Below are 21,104 nucleotides of genomic sequence, written 5' to 3' on the forward strand. Positions count from 1 at the left end.
ATGAATCCAGTGTTGTCTGATGTAAAGTTCCCTGTTATGTGTCCGGCTGTGCCGTGTTGATGGTGGAGTGGGCAGCGTGGTGTTTGTCTCGATTCGGGTCACACCACCAGAATTGCCAGCGGGGTCCACACACAGTGTATTAGTCAACAGAAAATCTCTCGTCCCTGCAGTCTTTGTCTCCTGGTAAACTCAACACCCTGACAATGTGGACCATAGACACCCCTTCCTCTTTAAAGTCAGTCATTCATTCAGACAGCTGATCGCTGAGAGGAATTATATTTATTGGTCATTAAATTTCGCCCAGATTCGTTTGGACGGATTTGATGTGGAGTTCGGGGTGTCACAGTGAAAGGGCCGGATGGCCGAACTCTCTCCGTTGTCCAAACATCCTTCCAGGTGAGGCGACACTTCACCTGTGAATCTTCCGGGGTCGCCTATTGTGTCCGCTGCTCCCGATGCGGCCGCCTCTACACTGGTGACACCAGCTCCTCCGCAGTTGTGCGGGGTAGGGTTGTTTTTTTGGGGGGCGGATCGATGTTATTGTTCCCTTTTGTGCGGGAGGGGTGGGTTTCGGGGGTCGATGATCGGGATGCCGTTCTTTTTGATGCGGGGGGTGGGATGGGAGTTTGATTTTTCTCTCTGAACGACTTTCATGCTTTTTTTGTTTTGTGGTTCTCTGGAGAAAAAAAAACGCAAGAGTTGTTTATGGATACTTGCTTTGATAATAAACTGACCTTTGAACTATCCGCTCCGAGCGGGACTTCCCTGTGTCCAAACATTTTCATTCGACACGTCGAATGACACCTGATTCCACGTGCCAACCCATCCCCTCCTCCTGTGCCAAGTTAAGGCCACCCTCTAGGTCCAGGATCTGCACCTTATATTCCGTCTGGGTAGCGCCCCCCCCCCCCCCCCCCATAACCTGATGGCATGAATATCGATTTCTCTTTCCGGTGAACAAATCTCCCTCCCTCCCACTCCCTCTCTTCCTCTCTGACTTTACACGACTGTCGACCCTTTTCGATAGATGCTGCCGGGACTGCTGAGTTCCGCCAGCATTTTGTTTGTGTTGCTCTGGATTTCCTGCATCTGCAGACTTTAAAGAGCAACCACAAAGAAATCTGCAGATGCTGGAAATTCAAACAACACACACAAAATGCTGGCGGAACTCAGCAGTCCCGGCAGCATCTATCGAAAAGGGTCGACAGTCCTGTAATGTCAGAGAGGAAGAGACATTCGGCCCGAAATGTCGACAGTGCTTCTCCTTATAGATGCTGTCTGGCCTGCTGTGTCCCACCAGCATTTTGTGTGTATTATCTGCAGACTTTGCCGCGTTTGTGATTTGCCTCTCCGTTGTCCCTCACGCCTCCGATCACAGGAGGCGCTGCAGTGACCGCTGGCCACTAGTGGCGATGTGCAGACCTTCGGCCGCTGGTGTCGCTGTACGGACCTCCGGCCGCTGGTGTCGCTGTACGGACCTCCGGCCACTGGCGACGATGTGCAGACCTCCGGCCACCGGTGGTGCTGCGGAAAAACCTCCTGTTAAACGCATGCGCAGTGCCGACTGCGGCTGTTGGGGGTTTCTTCGACTGGAGTGGGGTCTGATCTCGGCGGATTTCTGTAAATTGGGGGCCGGTTGCATTGGGAAAGGGCCGGGCCCGAGCTCTGCCGGACGGCTGGAGCAGTGGTACAATGCCAATCTTTTAGCTGCCGGAGCTGTACGAGCGGTGATTGATAAGTTAGTGGCCTATGTTAGAATGGCTAAAGTTATACAGCTCACGGTACATGCACTTGCAGTTCAACTCTTTGAGTGATTATGCAGAAAGTTTGAAGTTAGTAACTTTTGCGGTATTTCTGTTTCAGATAATGGAAAATTGCTAGGTTTTCTAAAATCGACTCCTTCCACCTTAGGCCACGAATCTATCAATCGCCCCTTGTCTGTCACACCCAGTTGTGTACCTGCTCATTTCATGTACTGGGCAACTTCCTTGACTCCTTGCCCCATTCATGTGATGAGCACGTACACAAATTGGGCTTTTTATAATGTCAAACACTAAACAAACATGAAAGAAATATATATGAATTCCAGAGCTCCACAGAAATACGGTGATAGATAGATAGATAGATAGATAGATAGATAGATACTTTATTCATCCCCAAGGGGAAATTCAATGTTCCTCCAGTATGATATCACATAAACACAAGACAGACCAAGACTAACTGACCAAAAAAACCACATAATTATAACATACAGTTCCAAGACTAACTGACCAAAAAAACCACATAATTATAACATACAGTTACAACAGTGCAAAGCAATACCATAATTTGATAAGAGCAGACCATGGGCACGGTAAAAAAAAAGTCTCAAAGTCCCAGATAGCCCATCATCTCACGCAGATGGCAGAAGGAAGAAACCTCCAACGTGGCAAAACTTCCCGATGCAGCCTCTGGAAGCACCCGAGCACAGCCAACTGTGAGTCCGTCCGAAAACTTCCGACAACTTCGTGCCTCCGACCAGCCCTCCGACACCGAGCACCGAGCACCATCTCTGCCGAGTGCTTCAACCCCGGCTCCGGCCACCAAGCAACAGGCAAAGCCGAGGATTCGGGGCCTTCCTCTCTGGAGATCTCTCCGATCGCTCAGTAGCAGCGTCAGCAGCACAGGCATGTCAGAAGTTTCGCCAGATGTTCCTCCGTGCTTCACACATCCGTCTCAATCAAATCAGGATTGTGCACGGCCCCTACTTACAGATAACGGATATTCCTTACTGGAGTGGCCGCTGCGCCCTGCGTCGTCGCGCCGCCATCTCTTGTTACGAAAACCCCGTAACCAGGTAACTTACCAGCAAAGATAGATGGATCAGCTGAGTCGGATGCTACTATTTTCAAACGTTTTATTCAATAAGGGCACAAACGTATGGTTAATACAAAACATTCAAATCGTCAAAACTCAATCTAAAACACCGGTGTAACCATAATCAATCAGAAATAAGCTCTTTCGTTGTCTAGGGTATATAATACTGAGTCCAATTGGAAATATAAAGAGTCACTCTGAAGTCTGCAGGCTTTCGGTTTCACGTGTTGGAGAGAGAGAGAGATAAAACGGAAAAACTTGCCGTTTACATCCGTGTAATCAGGGGAGCGATCTTCCCCGTTGTTAGTTAAAAGCGATCTTCCGTTGGTTCCAGCCACAAACCCCGCATTCGGAATTTAACGCACGTGGCTTATTTCAAAATGGCTTCCCGTTCCCATGGGAAGCGGTATCGTGCTTCTTGGTGTCTCCTTGGTGCGTCTGAGGGTCGTCCTCTTTCAGACCCTTCTTTATACTGCCTCACGGGATCTCAGGTGTCAATCAGGTTGCAGGTGATGCAACCTCTCTCTCTCAACCAGCCCACTTTGCCCGAGGGCTTTACAATGTCCCTGCGAGTTGGCACGTCTGCAGTTCCCAGGTGTCTCCTGAGAACAATGCCACAGTCACCAGCTTTTGTCCCAGTGGAATGTCTTTCCATTTCCTGTGTCCATTCAGCCTGTCTCTCTCTCTCTCTTTTGGGTCATTGACCCCCCTTTTCTAGGGCTCTTGCAATTCTCACAAAGGAGGGGGCTGGTATCATAACACCTCCCCTCTTAAAAAGGTTTTTACCAGCGGTTAAAACCCAGAGTGGTACAGTCTTACAGAAATTTTGAATCTAATACAGAGTAATACAGTTATACATTCAAGTCAGCATCTAAACAGTTAACAAGTACAGTGCCCCTTTCCTTTAATACCTTAACCTCATGTGCCCTACTAACGCCTGGTAGCATCAAACTTCAGCTCAATAACCACCTTATTTATTTGCTTTCTTCGGCAACATAACTAAGGAGGTGTGATCTTAGCTTACATACATCTACAAAGGTTCATGCAAAAGACAAATTTTTATGCTACTTTCAAACTTAACAGTCAAGCTTCCATGGGTGTTGTCTTTATTATTCACATACTTTGTCAAAATCCCTTAAAACCGGCTTCTGCTATTTTAAAAATCGCGCCCCCATTAACCCTCGCCTTTTTTCCGGTTAATTCCCTCGTGGCGATCTTGGGCACCCTGGCGAAATAAGCTTTCGCCCGCTCCTTTCATAGGAGTTATTTTATCAACGTGTTCCAAACTTAGACCACCCAATTCCTTAATTTTAGGCCATTTGTCGTTTTTCTCTTCAGGACCCGTCATGCTATTAGTTTCCAATTTAAGATCCGCAAGCGATCTCGCTTTGTTCAGACAGCATTTCAAATTCTGCCTTTTCACAGCACCCTCTTGAATAACAATAGCGTGTGGGGCACCTTTACATTCCAAATCAACCTGTAATTGATTCGCAGGCACCGTGTTACCAAGCCATTGTCTCTGCAGCCTGGTTGCTGCTTCTGACATCAATTCAGACATTAAATTTTCTTCCTTTGATTTGGGAATTACAGATTTCCCGTCTCCCTCCACAACAACAGTTATCTCCCCATTCGTAAACTCCACATTAACTCTGAAGACCCCCTTCTGTACAACCCTCTGGGAACTCACACTTCCCAAGGTTAACCCCTTTTCCCCCGAACCAGGTCTATCTGACTCACGAGGACGGCCGCCCCGTCCCCCTGAATCAAACACCTCAGACTTCCCCTGAGCTCTGTTACCAGGTTCAGCACCACGTGCGCCCCCATCTTGGACACACTCAAACGGGACATTGGCCCCTTCCAGGCTTTCAATACCCGTACCTTTTTCAAATTCTAACGTCCCCCGATCCTTCCAGTTACTCTCTAGGCAGCCCCCCGTTGGGGAAGGCACAACCCTGCGAGCTGAAACAACCTCCTCGGCCATTTCAGCTGACTTCTCCACAGCAAGGGTACCCTTCCTCTCTAAGACTGCCCTCATTTCACTCTCGGGACCATCGAGAACATCTTTAGGACTCTCAACTTCTCCAAACAATTCTGCCAAACCAGACAGATCAACCACGTCCAACTCTGGACGTTTTAACGATTATAGCCAATCACTGCATTTCAGTAAATGGTGGTACAATAAAACATATAACACTTAATTTAATAATATGACAAAGTATTGCACAGTTGCATTCACTAATAATCATATAATATATTTACCAAGCAAGTGGAGTAACGTTGTTTGCTTAGCAGCCATAGGGTTGTTAGTGAGGAAAAAATTACTTTTGTATTAGCGAATAATCCACAGACCACCACAGTCACAGCTCCAGGATTTCACCAAAAACGATCTTATCTTAATGTTATTAGTGGCATTCCCCCCCCCCCCCATCCACCAACCCCTATCCCCAACCCCCGCTTCCATAAAATTCCCTCTATTTAATATGCAGCCGCTGTTAAATTCCCCACTTGTTTTGATTTTTTTTTTACAGAGGTGCTGGGGTGGTGCTCCGGTGAGCTCCAGCAGCACTGCACCCCTGTTTAGATCCAAGTAACATGGACCCGGGGATCAAGCTGCCCGGGTTTACGAGGTGTTGAGCGAGTATTTCTGGTCTGGGATCAAGTGTTTTTTTTTCTGGAGTTCCTTTGGAAGCAGTGCTGCTAATCTTAGGAGAGAATGAGTTTATATTCCATCCCTCTCAAGGGGAGGCTGTGAGTAAATGGGCTGTTCTGTGTTTGAACAAGTAGAAATAGACCTGGGGGGTTCAGTGTTTGAACTGTGTTTGGAAATTCCTCCTCGCTGTCACCTGTCTGTCAGACAGTGGAAATCAAACAGAAACTCAAGTTGCTGGAGATCTGCACTAAAAATGAAAAATTCTGAATCCATTCTGACAAAAGATTGTGAACCTGAATCGTCAAATTTTTTGTTCTCTCCACAGCAGTTCCTTACCTGTTGAGCGACTCTGATGATTCCGGTTTCTTTTTATTCCATTCACTCTGGAGTGGTTTAAATTTCCTGATTTTCTGTTATACTTGGGAATGTGTTCAGTGCAGTTGTTGGTAACAAGGTTCACATGAATAATCTCAGGAATGATCGGCTTTATGTATGAGGAGCATTTGATGGTTATGGACCTGTGCTCAATGGAGTTCAGACGGGGGTGAAAGGGGAGGGGGTGGTTAAGTAAACCTACCGAATGCTGAAAAGCCTGGATACAGTGGACATGGAGAGGATGTTTCCATTAGATGGAGAGTCTGGGTTCTGAGAGCACAGTCTCAGAATAAAGACGCTTCCCTTTAAAACAGATGAGAAAAATTTCTTCGGCCAAAAGATGGCTTATCAGTGGAATTTGTTGCCACAGAGGTTGGTTGAGGCTGCCATTTGGGTATGTTTATGACAGAGATTAATATACTCATGATTGCTAAGTAGCTTCAGGGTTGCAGCAGGAAGGCAGGAATATGGTGTTGGAATAAATCTCAGCCATGGTTGAGTGGTGGAGCAGACTCGATGGATCGAATCACCTAATTATGTTCCTACATCTTATATCTGACCATGACTGAACGATGACTCCTTCCTATCCCATATCAGGTTTTGTGATGTGTCAGGGACAATTACAGATTTGTTCACTGAGATCGTTATATTTGTCTTCACTGTTTAGATTTCAGTGAGCAGAAATATTTTGTTCTCCTTTGTATTGTTAACGTGCTTCATTATCTCTCATGTTAAAGTTATACCTGCAGTGAGAGATTTATTGGAAGAAAAGCCCACAACTGGAAGAAAACCACGACTGAAGATGAGGGAACAGCAGCAAGTGAACCAGCCCGAGGACTGAGAGCACCGACTGGAGAGAAACCCTTCTGACTCAGGGTTTCCAGTGATTCAGTCAGGAGAAAGTTTGGTGAGTCTCATTTACTCAGACACTGGTCCTTTAGACATTACATGCCGTATATTCCGGAGTATAAGCCGACCCCCATTTTCAAGGTTAAAAAAGGGACTTTTTCATGTTACCTTTGTATAAGCCGACCCCTTTTATAAAGGTTTTTGATTTAACCAGAAACAATCACAAGATCTCACATGCCTGTACTCAGCTTTGCCGGATCCGGAACCTGAAAATTTTGTGAACCTGCTAAGAAAACAGGCTTACACATTGAAGAGCATTATAAGCAAATTCTTAATAAATAAATCAGGGAGGAAAGTTTTGGATTAGGTCTCCAATGGTGAAGAAGCCTCTGAAATATTACCCCCGCAAAACCATTTATCACCCATCGTAATCTCGTTAAAACATAACACGGGGTGGCGGGATCAGTACGTGTACTCAGTATTGAGATTGCGACCACCATGTACAAAAGATTAAAACGAATGCGATGTGATGCTGGCTTCAAGCTGAAGGTTGTTGATTTTGCTAAAGGAACAAATAGTTCTGCAGCGGCTAAGAAGTTTAGTGTAAACGAGAGAGTGTGAGAGAGCGGAGAAAGGCAGAGGACACGCTGAGGGAAATGCCAAAGAAGAAATGTGCAAACCGTGGGAAGACATGCCAGTGGCCAGAACTGGAAGAAAAAGTTTTAGAGTGAGTGAATCACCAGCGATCATCCGGATACATTGTTACTAGAGAAATGATTTAAGTTCAAGCATTGAAATGGGCCGAAAACACCGTGAGGTCAGTGAAAATTTCAAAGCTACGCGAAGTTGGTGCACCCGATTTATGAATAGATGTGATCTTGTGTTGAGACAGAAAACAAAGATTGCTCAGAAAATTCCCGCGGGGTGTTGTTTATGTTCAAGAATGCTGCTGGATGGACGAAGCGGGTTGCTTGACGTGGGTTAAAGAGGCGTGGCATAGACATCCTGAAGATTTTGGGAAGGAAAAGTCGCTACTTGTCTGGGACGTGTTCAAAGCGCAGTTGTCGGGTGAGACAAAAGCAGCACTGAAAGCTGAAAACACGGACATTGCAGTCATCCCCGGTGGTTTGATTTCCGTGCTCCAGCCACTGGATGTTAGTTTAAACAAATCATTCAAAGAATTCATGCGACGACAGTGGAACAAATTAGACTCAAAAACAACCAATAAATACGACCTGTCTTCCCTGTATTCGTTTCTCCAAAGTTGGCACCCAAAGTATAAGCCGACCCCTAATTTTAGGACCAAAATTTGAGGCCAAATTCTCGGCTTATACACTGGAATTTACGGTATCTGTACAAAATAAAGTAGAGAATAGTTGAGGTGAGAATGAATGTATCAGTTAAGTCTGTCAGACCCAGTTGCAATAATGTACTGTCAGTATCCCCGCTCTTTAAAGTCACTCACATTCCCTCAGTGTTTGCTGATTTGAAGAGCTTGCATCTTCTGAAGTAGCTTTTGGTCGGTTCTGAGTGTGGAGAGGGAAAGAGGGGTGTTTATATTTACTATCCTGCAAAAGGAGGTAATTGTTAGCAATTACTTGCTGCAAACTCACTACCCGTACCCCGTACATTCTCAACCAGATTATTGACATCGATGACAAGTAGCAATGGGTGTCACCCTGGGGAGCTCCAGGAGGCACGGGCCTTGACTCCAATAAACAGCCTCCCAGCATCACCAACACACACAAAATGCTGGTGGACACAGCAGGCCAGGCAGCATCTATAAGAAGAAACACTGTCGACCTCTGGTGCTTCCCCCCTCCCCCTTTCTTTCTCCCGAGGCCTCCCGTCCCATGATCCTTTCCCTTCTCCAGCTCTGTATCACTTTCGCCAATCACCTTTCCAGCTCTTAGCTTTATCCCACCCCCTCCGGTCTACTCCTATCATTTCGCATTTCCCCCTCCCCCTGCTACTTTCAAATCTCTTAGTATCTCTCCTTTCAGACAGTCCTGACGAAGGGTCTCAGCCCAAACCGTCGACAGTGCTTCACCTTATAGATGCTGCCTGGCCTGCTGTGTTCCACCAGCATTTTGTGTGTGTTGTTTGAATTTCCAGCATCTGCAGATTTCCTCATGTTTGCTCCCATCATCACCATCTGCTTCCTACCATTGAGCTGTTCCCAGACTCTGGGCTCTGTGACAAACACAATGTTAGCAGCAAGATTAGACAGTGATTAATATAAAGACAGATTTGTTGCTTCCTGAAAGCTGTCTGATGCAATGGACCAGATCCCCCCTTGCTCACAACGTGATCTGCCCTAGGACGCATTCTCCCAGATCACACTGTGTCCGATAACCCACATCCCCAACCTCCCTCCACCCCGTCGGTAGCCCCACAACTATCCCACCATTTACCCCACACCCGTACATGTAGACAGATCCTCGTTCCGACATCCACTCTCACAGCTTGGGGAACCAGAACTAACTGATCCTACATTCCCGGCCCTGACAGTGCAGCCGCCTGGCTGGGTCCCGGCCCGTTCCCACTGCAACTGCCCTTCGATTTACACAAACCCGAGATCAGCCCCTTCCTCATCGCCGCCCAACCAGGCTCAGAGCTCGTTAAGGAGCCTCATGTGTGGCACTTTATCAAAGGTCTGAAAATCCACGTACACAATATCTAGCAATTCTCCTTTGTCCACCCTGCTTATTATTTCTCAAAGCATTCCAACAAATTTATCAGGCAATCCTTTGTTGCCTATTCCAGTGGGGGTGATCCTGAGGCTGAGCCAGGATCCTCAAGTGTGGCACAAGGTTGGCCAAGTAGCAACAACCACTCCAACCCTCGTCCCCCCTCGAGAACCCGTCTGGTGGGGTGTGGTTCCATGCCGCTGCCCTGTTCTTTCTCCCGGCAGCCAGGGATAGGCCCCGTTTCCACAAACCCAATAAGTTCCAATTAGTGGTCCAGGGGTATCATAAGTTTGACTCTTGGTACAGTTACTACTTCCCACTTGATAGGGTGCACTCTCATTCTGGGTACACCAACAAGTAGTACTCGCCACTGCTGGAGATGTAACTCTTATCTCCGGCCATAGCTTGGAGGGGTCTTGTGGAGGAGATCTACGACTCTCACCTTCCAGACCTGGATATGGTGCAATTGACAATGTTACCATTACAGCTGTCAGAAAACACCAGAACTGAATTGACTCCACTAGTACTCAGAGGCACCACTGACATGGGGATCGTAGTCTGACCATGTTGGGGAATTTCATCACTTTCCCAACATGCTCCCCGCTCTACGTGCTTGGCGTAGGTGTGGCAGAGGGACAGGAAAGTGTAAAACTGGGGGCCTCCCGAGACAGGGGCACGTTCCCTTAGGGTCATTAAAATCAGCATTAACCAGTACATTTTCCAGTCCTTATCAGTTCTGCCAGTAACGTGTTTACAGTCCGTTCGATGTATCCACTGGAGCTGCCCTTCCACCATCACTGCAGGAGGTGTTGTCAGTAGCACTTGGTACAGTCCTCTCCACCTCAGTCCCAACTTCTTACCATCCCAGTTCTTGAGCAGGACAAAATCTCCAGTCTTGATGGTGGAGTGGTCACCTTTAGTTGGGGTTTCATCCTCTCGATAGGCCTGTCGTACCTGTGAATGCAAGCTTTGGAGAGTTTTTGTTAATTTGCATAAATATTTTCCCATCTCCTCCCCCAAGGTATGCATATCCAATGTTGCAGGTAAGCTCTCAGGGAGGAGCGGCAAACAAGGTCGAGATCCCCATGGGGTTCTCATAGGCTTCCCGTAGATAATTTCTGCAGGTGACAGCCCCGTCGTACTTGATGGCGTGATTCCCATATGGAATAGGACTAAGTGTAAAACCTTCAACCAGATCATTTCAGTTTCTTGTCTAAGTTTTGCCAACTTATCTTTCAAAGTACCATTGGCTTGTTCCATTATGCCGCTGCTTTCAGATGATGGGTGCAGTGGAACTGCTGTTTTATAGCAAGCTCTTTAGAGATTTCCTCATTTATTTTGGCCCATTGTCCTGGCTTATTTCTGTAAGTCCATAGTGAGGAGTTATTTAACAATATTTTCACAACAGTCATAGTGGTATTATTAGTTGTAGGAACAGCTCAGCCTTCTGGGCGGAGACGGCCGCTTCAAAGGAGGCCTACTCAATTACACTGGCATGCAAACGTTTGGGCACCCCTGGTCAAAATTTTTGTTACTGTGAATAGTTAAACGAGTAAAATTTGAACTGATTTCCAAAAATGATGACACATTTCTTTAATATTTTAAGCAAGAAAGCTTTTTTATTTCCATCTTTTACAGTTTCAAAATAACAAAAAAGGAAAAGGGCCCAAAGCAAAAGTTTGGGTACCCTGCATGGTCAGTTCTTAGTAACACCCCCGTTTGGCAAGTATCATAGCTTGTAAATGCTTTTTGTAGCCAGCTAAGAGTCTTTCAATTCTTGTTTGGGGGATTTTTGCCCATTCTTCGTTTGCAAAAGGCTTCTAGTTCTGTGGATTCTTGAGCTGTCTTGCATGCACTGATCTTCTGAGGTCTGTCCACAGATTCTCGATGATGTTTAGGTCGGGGGACTGTGAGGGTCATGACAAAACCTTCAGCTTGCACCTCATGAGGTAGTCCATTGTGGATTTTGAGGTGTGTTTAGGGTCATTATCTTGTAGAAGCCATCCTCTTTTCTCTTTTCATCTTTGGCTTTTTTACAGACAGTGTGATGTTTGCTTCCAGAATTTGCTGGTATTTAATTTAATTCATTCTTCTCTCTACCAGTAAAGGTTCTTGCAATTAAGCAAAGTACAGTTCTCATACCAGGCAGTGATGCAGCCAGTCAGGATGCTCTCAATTGTGTTCCTGTAGAAAGTCCTTAGGATTTGGGTCCCCATCCCAAACTTCTTAAACCATCTGAGGTGAAAGAGGTGCTGTGCTTTTTTCACAACACAGCCAGTATATGCAGACCATGTGAGATCCTTGGTGACGTTTGTGCCATGAAACTTAAAGTTGTTCACCCTCTCAACCCCTGATCCATTGATATCAATAGGGGTTAGCCTGTCTCCATTCCTTCTGTCCAGATTCCAGATGAACTGAGGACAGGGAATTATGATATTCAATCCATCATTGGGACTTGTTTGCACCCAACAGTCTGAGCGATTCAGAGGAACAAATTTGTAGAGACATCGCAGACCATGCCAAGAAACAAAGGTTGATTTAGTACCGTAGATTCTGGATTTTAAGCCGCTACTTTTTTCCCACATTTTGATCAGCTTTGAACACAGCGGCCTTTACTACGGAGCGGCTAATGTACAAAAAAATTTTTTTTCATGCCGCCAAAAACATTTTGCCTCGTAACAGTAGACCAATAAAATTGATGAGTAGTTCACAGAGGTCCAATGAAATTGTACGATAAATCAAGCGCACTTTCACAATTAAATTATTGTAAATCAGTCATTTGTACTCACCCTCATCAACATGGAAAACACTCGAAGAAAAGCATTGTGCTGCCTTTATGGCAGTTATTTAGTTTATAATATTTTCGCTTAGTAATTCATTTGTTAGTATGTTTTCTGTACTACAGCCCGGAATGCTAGACGTCACATCTGGTTTCGCCGCGTCTTGTGGGAAATGTTTTCGATAAACGCGAAAGTGGGGGGCATTACGCGAGCACATCAGCCGAGCTCATCAGACCCGATTAGACCCGATTAGACCCGATCGCATCAGCCGAGCTCATCAGACCCGATCGCGTTACGCGAGCTGATTAGACCCGATCGAAAACGCTGCTTTTAAGTTAAAGGCGATCAATAACTTTTCCTGGTAGGCTGCAGTATATATATTTTTACCAGTCGCTAGGAGATATTGGAATGTTGTTCGTGCTGTTCAGTAAAAAAGTATATGCAACGTAGTTTGTGTTACCGATACGTATGTATATTTAAAAGTAGCCGTATTACAGGCACGGTTCGAAAAAAAGCATTTGCAATATATATTTGTTTGTTACCATATGGATTTAATTAAAAGTTAAAAAATCCTCACGTGTAATATCTTTCTGTGTAAATATCTCATATTACAACGTGGGACACCTGCGGCCTAAAATCCGGTGCGGCCTGTACAAGTACAAAATTGATTTTCTTTCTAAAATTAGAGCCAGCGGCTTTTAATCAGGTGCGCTCTGTAGTGCGAAATCTACGGTAAGTGATTTTAACTTTCCATATATTGACTGGGACTCCCATACTGTGAAAGGAATAGATGGGGTAGAGTTTGTCAAATGTGGCCTTAATCAGTACCTAGAATTCCTGACATATAAGTGTGCAATAAGCTGTTAGGAAATGATCCACGGCTGGTGACAAAAGTTAGTGATCATAATGCCATGAAATTGAAAGTAAATATGGAAAAAGAGTGGTCTGGACCACGAGTGGAGATTCTCAATTGGAGAAAGGTCAATTTTAATGTTATCAGAAAGGATCTGACAAGGGTGGTTTGGGACGAGTCTCAAGATGGCGCTCATGGAGTAAACCGCTTCTAGGCTTTGCTCCAAACCTTTTACGTCTTTTTAACCTACAAACACCCCTTAAACTTATTCTAAAGGGGTCTAAACATACAGAATTCTTCTTTTTAAACTATTTGAATTATTCTCAACTTGCTGAAATGTCTAAAGGAAAAGAACCGAAACAGACGAAAGAACCGATAACTTTAGAAACAATTGTGAAGCTTATAGGAGACAAATTTGAAGAACTGGAGAGAAAAATAACCGTAAAGTTTTTTCAGTTTGATGAACGTTTGAAACTAGTTGAAGAAAAGCTCCAGACACTTTCACTGGAATCACAAAAACAACAAGCAAGTATTTTGGCTCTTGAAGAAGTCGCTCTTAAGAAAGATCGTATAATCGAAAAAATACAAGAAGAGCAAACTTCGACGTTCCAACAGATGGATCGCTATAAAGTTAAAATTACTGATTTGGAAAATCACTCTCGAAGACAAAATCTTCGGTTAATTGGGATCCCGGAAAAATTTGAAAGTGGTGATCTTACCGTTTTCTTCTCTAAATTTCTAATGGATGTCCTGGGCTCAGAGGTACTGGATACTCCCCCGGTAATCGATCGGGCACATCGGGTTTCCCGATTCCAGGCGGATTCATGTTTGAAACCACGACACGTAATTCTCCGGATTCATTATCCCCATATCAAAGAATGTTTGATTCGGGCAGCTCGCAAAAAAGGTATGATAACCCATCAAGGTTTCAAATTTCGTATCTTGGAGGATTATAGCCCGGAGGTTTTACGGGCTAGGCTGGCTTTTAGATCGGTTATGTCGAATTTTCACAAGAAAGGCTACAAGCAAGTGCTGTTATTTCCAGCACACTTGAGAGTCACACTTCAGGATGGAACTTTCCGGCTGTTTAAATCGCCAGCGGATGCTCAAGGTTTCCTGGAACAATGACATTCTATCGGGCTGACCAATGTAATTTAGCCTATAGATTTGGATCTGTTATAGATTGACGTTTGGTTTTTTTTTGATACGGTTTACATGTATTTCTTACATACGGTTAAATCTTTTTTTTCGCTGGGTTTATTCTGACTATATTTTTTTCATATTATTAATCTATTAGCATTGAAAATAACTTATTAGGGTTTTTTCTTCCTTTTTGCTTTTCTTTTTTTAAATCGATATACGCTCTCTTTTACACTTTTAACATTTGAATATTAAGATTGCGAAAAAAAATAAAATGGCGTTTCTTCTTCCCGACAGACTTCAGTGTTTGGAGCGTCATAACTGTTTTGATGTGCTTGAAAGTTTTAAACTTTCATTTATTGTTTTAATTCTATTTTTTTAACCCTTTTGTTTATATACATTTATAACACTAATTTTATATTTTAACTTTTGTTATACCAACCCTTTTTTATAACGTGGGTTATTTGTATTTTTTTTTAACTTTGTTACGTTCGAGTTGCCGTCTTGAGACAAGGGGGTAATTTTAGTATTAGATCGCTCACTTGCCTCTTTTTGGCTTTTTCCTGGGGTTTTGAGGGTGGTGGGAGGGGGATTTTTCTTTTTTGGCTTGCTTTTTGCTTAGTTTTATTTCATGGGCTTATATGAAACTACAAAAATGGCTGCAGTGCTGTGACTTCCGGTTTCCCCTTGAACTTACTTCCTTCTTCCGGGTTCATGAGTTCACTTTTCTTTCAAACTTATGTGTTAACTGTAATATATATTGTCAATATGGATAAGACTATTAACTTTGTTTCTTGGAATACTAATGGTTTAAATCATCCGATCAAACGGAAAAAAATATTCAATGTATTCCATAGAATGAATGCTAATGTTATTTTTGTACAAGAGACTCATGTAAGGAAGGTGGATAGTCAGCGGTTGTTTAGGTTTTGGAAGGACCAACAGTATCACTCAAATTCGCAAGCCAAAGTGAGAGGTGTTCCTATTTTTATAGACTCATCAACTGCTTTTATACATCATGAAACAATTTCAGATCCGCAAGGTAGATTTTTGCTTATTACTGGTTTACTTTTTAATCAAAAAGTTGTTTTAGTTAATGTTTATGCTCCAAATACTGACTGCCCTGAATTTTTTAAATGCTTATTTACATCCTTTCCTAATCTGAATCAATATAGATTGATAATGGGCGGGGATTTTAATTGTTGTCTAAACCCTTTGATGGATAGATCCAAGCCCACTCAAACTTTTCCGAATAAATCGGCTTCTCTTATTAATTCTTTTATGATTGATTCAGCTATTTGTGAAATTTGGCGTTTTTTATACCCTAATGACAAAGAGTTCTCATACTTTTCCCATGTGTATCATAATTACTCAAGAATTGATTAATTTTTCATTGATCAGCATTTACTTACAGATGTTATGGATTGTAAATATGACTCTATTACTATATCTGATCATGCACCTTTGAAGTTATCTATTAAGGTGACGGATTCATATATTAGTACTAAAGGTTGTAGGTTTAATCCTGTTTTACTGCAGGACTCGGACTTTGTCAACTTTATTAAACAGCAAATTGATTTGTTCTTCTCAATAAATTCTACAGCAGAGATCTCTAGTGGAATTTTGTGGGATACTTTTAAGGCATATATTCGTGGACAGATTATTTCATATTCTGCTGGTGTTAGGAAACGAACTAATTCTAAAATATTAACATTAGTTGATAAAATTAAGGCAATTGATAAGATCTACGCATTGACCCCTAGTAAAGAACTTTATAAAGAAAGAGTGGAACTTCAAATGGAGCATAGTTTATTATTAACCTCCTCGATTGAAAGTCAGTTAATTAAAACGAAAGCTCAATTCTATACATATGGAGATAAGTCTGGTAAACTACTAGCTAACCAATTGAAAATTGCTTCGGATAAGCTACAGATTACTAGATAGATAGATAGATACTTTATTCATCCCCATGGGGAAATTCAACCTTTTTTCCAATGTCCCATACACTTGTTGCAGCAAAACTAATTACATACAATACTTAACTCAGTAAAAAAAAATATGATATGCATCTAAATCACTTACTCAAAAAGCATTAATAATAGCTTTTAAAAAAGTTCTTAAGTCCTGGCGGTTGAATTGTAAAGCCTAATGGCATTGGGGAGTATTGACCTCTTCATCCTGTCTGAGGAGCATTGCATCGATAGTAACCTGTCGCTGAAACTGCTTCTCTGTCTCTGGATGGTGCTATGTAGAGGATGTTCAGAGTTTTCCATAATTGACCGTAGCCTACTCAGCGCCCTTCGCTCAGCTACCGATGTTAAACTCTCCAGTACTTTGCCCACGACAGAGCCCGCCTTCCTTACCAGCTTATTAAGACGTGAGGCGTCCCTCTTCTTAATGCTTCCTCCCCAACACGCCACCACAAAGAAGAGGGCGCTCTCCACAACTGACCTATAGAACATCTTCAGCATCTCACTACAGACATTGAATGACGCCAACCTTCTAAGGAAGTACAGTCGACTCTGTGCCTTCCTGCACAGGGCATCTGTGTTGGCAGTCCAGTCTAGCTTCTCGTCTAACTGTACTCCCAGATACTTGTAGGTCTTAACCTGCTCCACACATTCTCCATTAATGATCACTGGCTCCATATGAGGCCTAGATCTCCTAAAGTCCACCACCATCTCCTTGGTCTTGGTGATATTGAGACGCAGGTAGTTTGAGTTGCACCATATCACAAAGTCCTGTATCAGTTTCCTATACTCCTCCTCCTGTCCATTCCTGACACACCCCACTATGGCCGTGTCATCAGCGAACTTCTGCACATGGCAGGACTCCGAGTTATATTGGAAGTCTGATGTGTACAGGGTGAACAGGACCGGAGAGAGTACGGTTCCCTGCGGCGCTCCTGTGCTGCTGACCACCGTGTCAGACCTACAGTCTCCCAACTGCACATACTGAGGTCTATCTGTCAAGTAGTCCACTATCCAATCCACCATGTGAGAGTCTACTCCCATCTCCGTTAGTTTGCGCCTTAAGATCTTGGGCTGGATGGTGTTAAAGGCACTAGAGAAGTCAAGGAATGTAATCCTCACAGCACAACTGACCCCATCTAGGTGAGAGAGTGATTTGTGCAGCAAATACGTGATAGCATCCTCCACTCCCACCTTCTCCTTATACGCAAACTGAAGAGGATCCCGGGCGTGCCTGGTTTGTGGCCTCAGATTCTGTATTATCAGCCGCTCCATGGTCTTCATCACGTGCGACGTCAAGGCAACAGGTTTCTTCGGTATCGGGACAATACAGGATGTTTTCCACTGTCTGGGTACTCTTCTCTTCTCCAGGCTCATGTTGAAGATGCGCTGTAGTGGTTCTCCCAGCTCAGTCGCAGAGGCCCTCAGTAATCGTGGGGAAACTCCATCCGGTCCAGCCGCCTTGCTGGTACAGATCTTCCTCAGTTGACCTTCCACCTGTGCAGCTGTAATCCTGTGCGTGGGCAAGGTCTCCTGTGAGTGGCTATTTTCCTGTGAGGGAAGTAAGCCTGGTGTGGAGTTCTGCGGTGAGGATGAGATTGTGCTGTCGAACCTATTGAAGAAGTTGTTCAGCTGGTTCGCTTTCTCCACATCTCCACTTATGTTTGCCCCCCGCTTTGCACCGCATCCGGTGATGATCTTCATCCCATCCCACACCTCCTTCATGCTTTTTTTCTGCAGCTTTTGTTCTAGCTTCCTCCTATACTGCTTCTTTGCCCCCCTTATCTGTACTCTGAGTTCCTTCTGAACTCTTTTAAGCTCCAACCGATCACCATCTTTAAAGGCCCTCTTCTTCTGGTTTAGGAGACCTTAGATGTGACTAGTGATCCAGGGCTTATTATTGGGATAGCAGCGAACAGTTATAACAGGGACAACGGCATCCACACAAAAGTTAATATAGTCCGTTGTGCATTCAGTGACCTCCTCAACGCCCCCACAGAGCCCCCCTTGCAGTACATCCCAGTTAGTAGTACCGAAGCAGTCTCTCAGGGCCTGTTCAGCTTCAGGAGTCCACTTCCTAAAAGAGCGTGTGGTAGTGGGATGCCTCATCACAATTGATTTATATCTGGGCTGTAACAAAACCAGGTTGTGATCAGCTTTCCCCAATGAAGGCAGTGGGGATGCACTATATGCATCCTTTACGTTTGCATACAGTAGGTCAATAGTCCTATTATCCCTGGTGTAACAATCCATGTACTGGGAGAAAGCAGGTAGTGTCTTGTCCAAAGTCACATGGTTGAAGTCCCCTGTAATTAACACCAGTGCCTCAGGGTGTTGTGTCTGAAGCCTAGCAACAGCGGAGTTGATGACGTCAGACGCTACCGTTGCGTCGGCACGCGGCGGGACATACACATTCACCACAATGACGCTTGCGAATTCTCGAGGCAGGTAATATGGCCTCATACTCACGGCGATCATCTCAATATCTCTTTCACAAACGGAGATTTGCTAGGAGATTACTAGGATTCGCAAACAAGGTGGTACTTTGACGATTGATCATAAAGAGATAAATAAAGCCTTTCAAGATTTTTATAATTCCTTATATCATTCAGAATGTACTAAGGATTCTTCTATAATGAATGAATTCTGAAGGAAATTGAATATTCCAAAAGTAACTGTCGAGGATAGTGTATTTTTGGATACACCTATTACGGAGTCTGAAATAGAAAAGGCTATTTTTTCAATGAACTCGGGTAAAGCTTCGGGTCCAGATGGTTTTTCTGCAGAATTTTTTAAATCCTTTTCTTCCATACTTTCTCCTTGGCTTTGTAAAATTTTTAAAGATGCATTAAGTATAGGTAAACTACCACAATCTTTTTATGAAGCTTCTATTTCTTTAATTCTTAAAAAAGATAAAGACCCTACTGAATGTGCAGCCTATCGGCCTATATCTTTGCTGAATACGGATTTTAAGATTTTTAGTAAAATTTTGGCTATTAGATTAGAAAATATATTGCCTCGGATTATTTCTGAGGATCAGACTGGATTTATTAAAAATCGCTATTCATCTTTTAACATTAGAAAATTAATTAATATTGTTTATACCTCTTCATCTAAAATCCCAGAATGTGTCATTTCTTTAGATGCCGAAAAAGCATTTGATAGAGTCGAATGGTCATATTTATTTAATACATTGCAACATTTTAATTTTAGTTCAAAATTTATATCATGGATTAAATTAATATATCATAAACCTTTAGCTTCGGTCTTTACCAATAATCAAAGATCCCCTTTTTTCAGTTATTTCGGGGTACAAGGCAAGGTTGTCCTTTAAGCCCTTTATTATTTGACATTGCTTTAGAACCCTTGGCTATAGCCATTCGTGAATCACCCAATATTTTAGGCATTACCCGTGGGGAGACGATGTATAAGGTATCATTATATGCGGATGATTTGTTATTATATATATCTGACCCTGAAAGATCTATTCCTGCTATTTCTTCTTTGCTTGCTCAATTTAGTAATTTTTCTGGATATAAATTGAATTTTAATAAGAGTGAACTTTTTCCATTAAATATGCATATTTCAATTTATAATCATGTACGATATAGAATTGTTACAGATTATTTTACTTATTTAGGTATTAAAATTACTAAAAAACATAAAGATTTATTTAAAACTAATTTTTTACCTTTAATAGATCAAATTAAGCAACTTGCTAATAGGTGGTCCCCACTATCTTTGTCTTTGGTGGGCAGAGTTAATGCCATTAAGATGATGATACTACCTAAATTTCTATATCTATTTCAAGCATTACCAATTTTTATTCCTAAATCTTTTTTTGATATGGTTGACTCTAAAATATCTTCATATTTGTGGCAGAACAAAAATCCTAGGCTAGGTAAAAAATATTTACAGAAGCCCAAGAAGGAGGTGGGCTTGGCTCTACCAAATTTAAGATTTTACTATTGGGCAGTTAATATACGGTATTTGATATTTTGGACACAAGAATCGACTATAGTTGCTGGCCCACAATGGGTAAATTTGGAATGTAAATCTGTGCAAGATTTTTCATTGATCTCAATCTTAGGATCTTCACTTCCATTTTTGTTACTTAAAATGAATAAACAGATAACTAATCCCATAGTCAAGTATACATTACGAATCTGGTTTCAATTTCGTAAATTTTTTGGTTTGAATAAGTTTATGCTGTTAAGTCCTATAATATCTAACTACTTCTTCTGACCATCATCTATAGATCAAGCTTTTCTTTTATGGAAAACAAAAGGTATAACATGTTTTCGTGATCTGTTTTTGGATGATAACATTATGTCCTTTGAACAGTTATCTAATAAATATAATTTATCTAAAACCCATTTTTTTAGATATTTACAAGTTAGAAATTTTCTATATAATGAACTAAAGTCTTTTTCGAAAGAATGTCCATTGAACATTACAGAAAGAATTTTGACTCTCAATCCTTGTCAAAAGGGTTTAGTAGCTATCATTTATAATATGATTATGAATGTACAGCCAGATATATCAGAAAAAATTAAGAAGGAATGGCAGGAAGAATTGCATTGCCCTATATCTACTGAGCAATGGGAAAAATTTTTATCATTGGTAAACTCATCCTCTATCTGTGCTAAACATGCTCTAATACAATTTAAGGTTGTACGTAGAGCTCACATGTCTAAAGATAAACTTGCTTGATTTTATTCTTATGTTAACCCAACCTGTGATAGATGTCATTCTGATGTTGCTTCATTGACCCATATGTTTTGGTCTTGTCCTTGTTTACAAAACTATTGGAAAGATATTTTTAATATTATTTCAAGAGTTTTAAATATTAATCTTCAACCACATCCTTTTACCGCAATTTTTGGTCTACCAATGATAGATAATAAGCGTTTATCCGCTTCATCCCAACGAATGATTGCA

General features: G+C 42.6%; 1 protein-coding gene across 1 annotated transcript in view; it reads left to right on the top strand.

Annotated features, from left to right (window-relative positions):
- The first annotated feature begins 1,601 nt into the window (after positions 1 to 1,601).
- Positions 1,602 to 21,104, top strand: part of LOC140722306 (uncharacterized) — a 532,443-nt gene continuing 512,940 nt past the window's right edge. The window contains exons 1-2 of the mRNA XM_073037092.1: positions 1,602 to 1,687; positions 6,619 to 6,788. The gene's annotated coding sequence lies outside the window, so the exon portion shown is untranslated. The remainder of the gene's footprint in view (positions 1,688 to 6,618; positions 6,789 to 21,104) is intronic.

Source organism: Hemitrygon akajei, unplaced genomic scaffold (assembly GCF_048418815.1).
Source record: "Hemitrygon akajei unplaced genomic scaffold, sHemAka1.3 Scf000074, whole genome shotgun sequence".
Lineage (NCBI taxonomy): Eukaryota > Metazoa > Chordata > Chondrichthyes > Myliobatiformes > Dasyatidae > Hemitrygon > Hemitrygon akajei.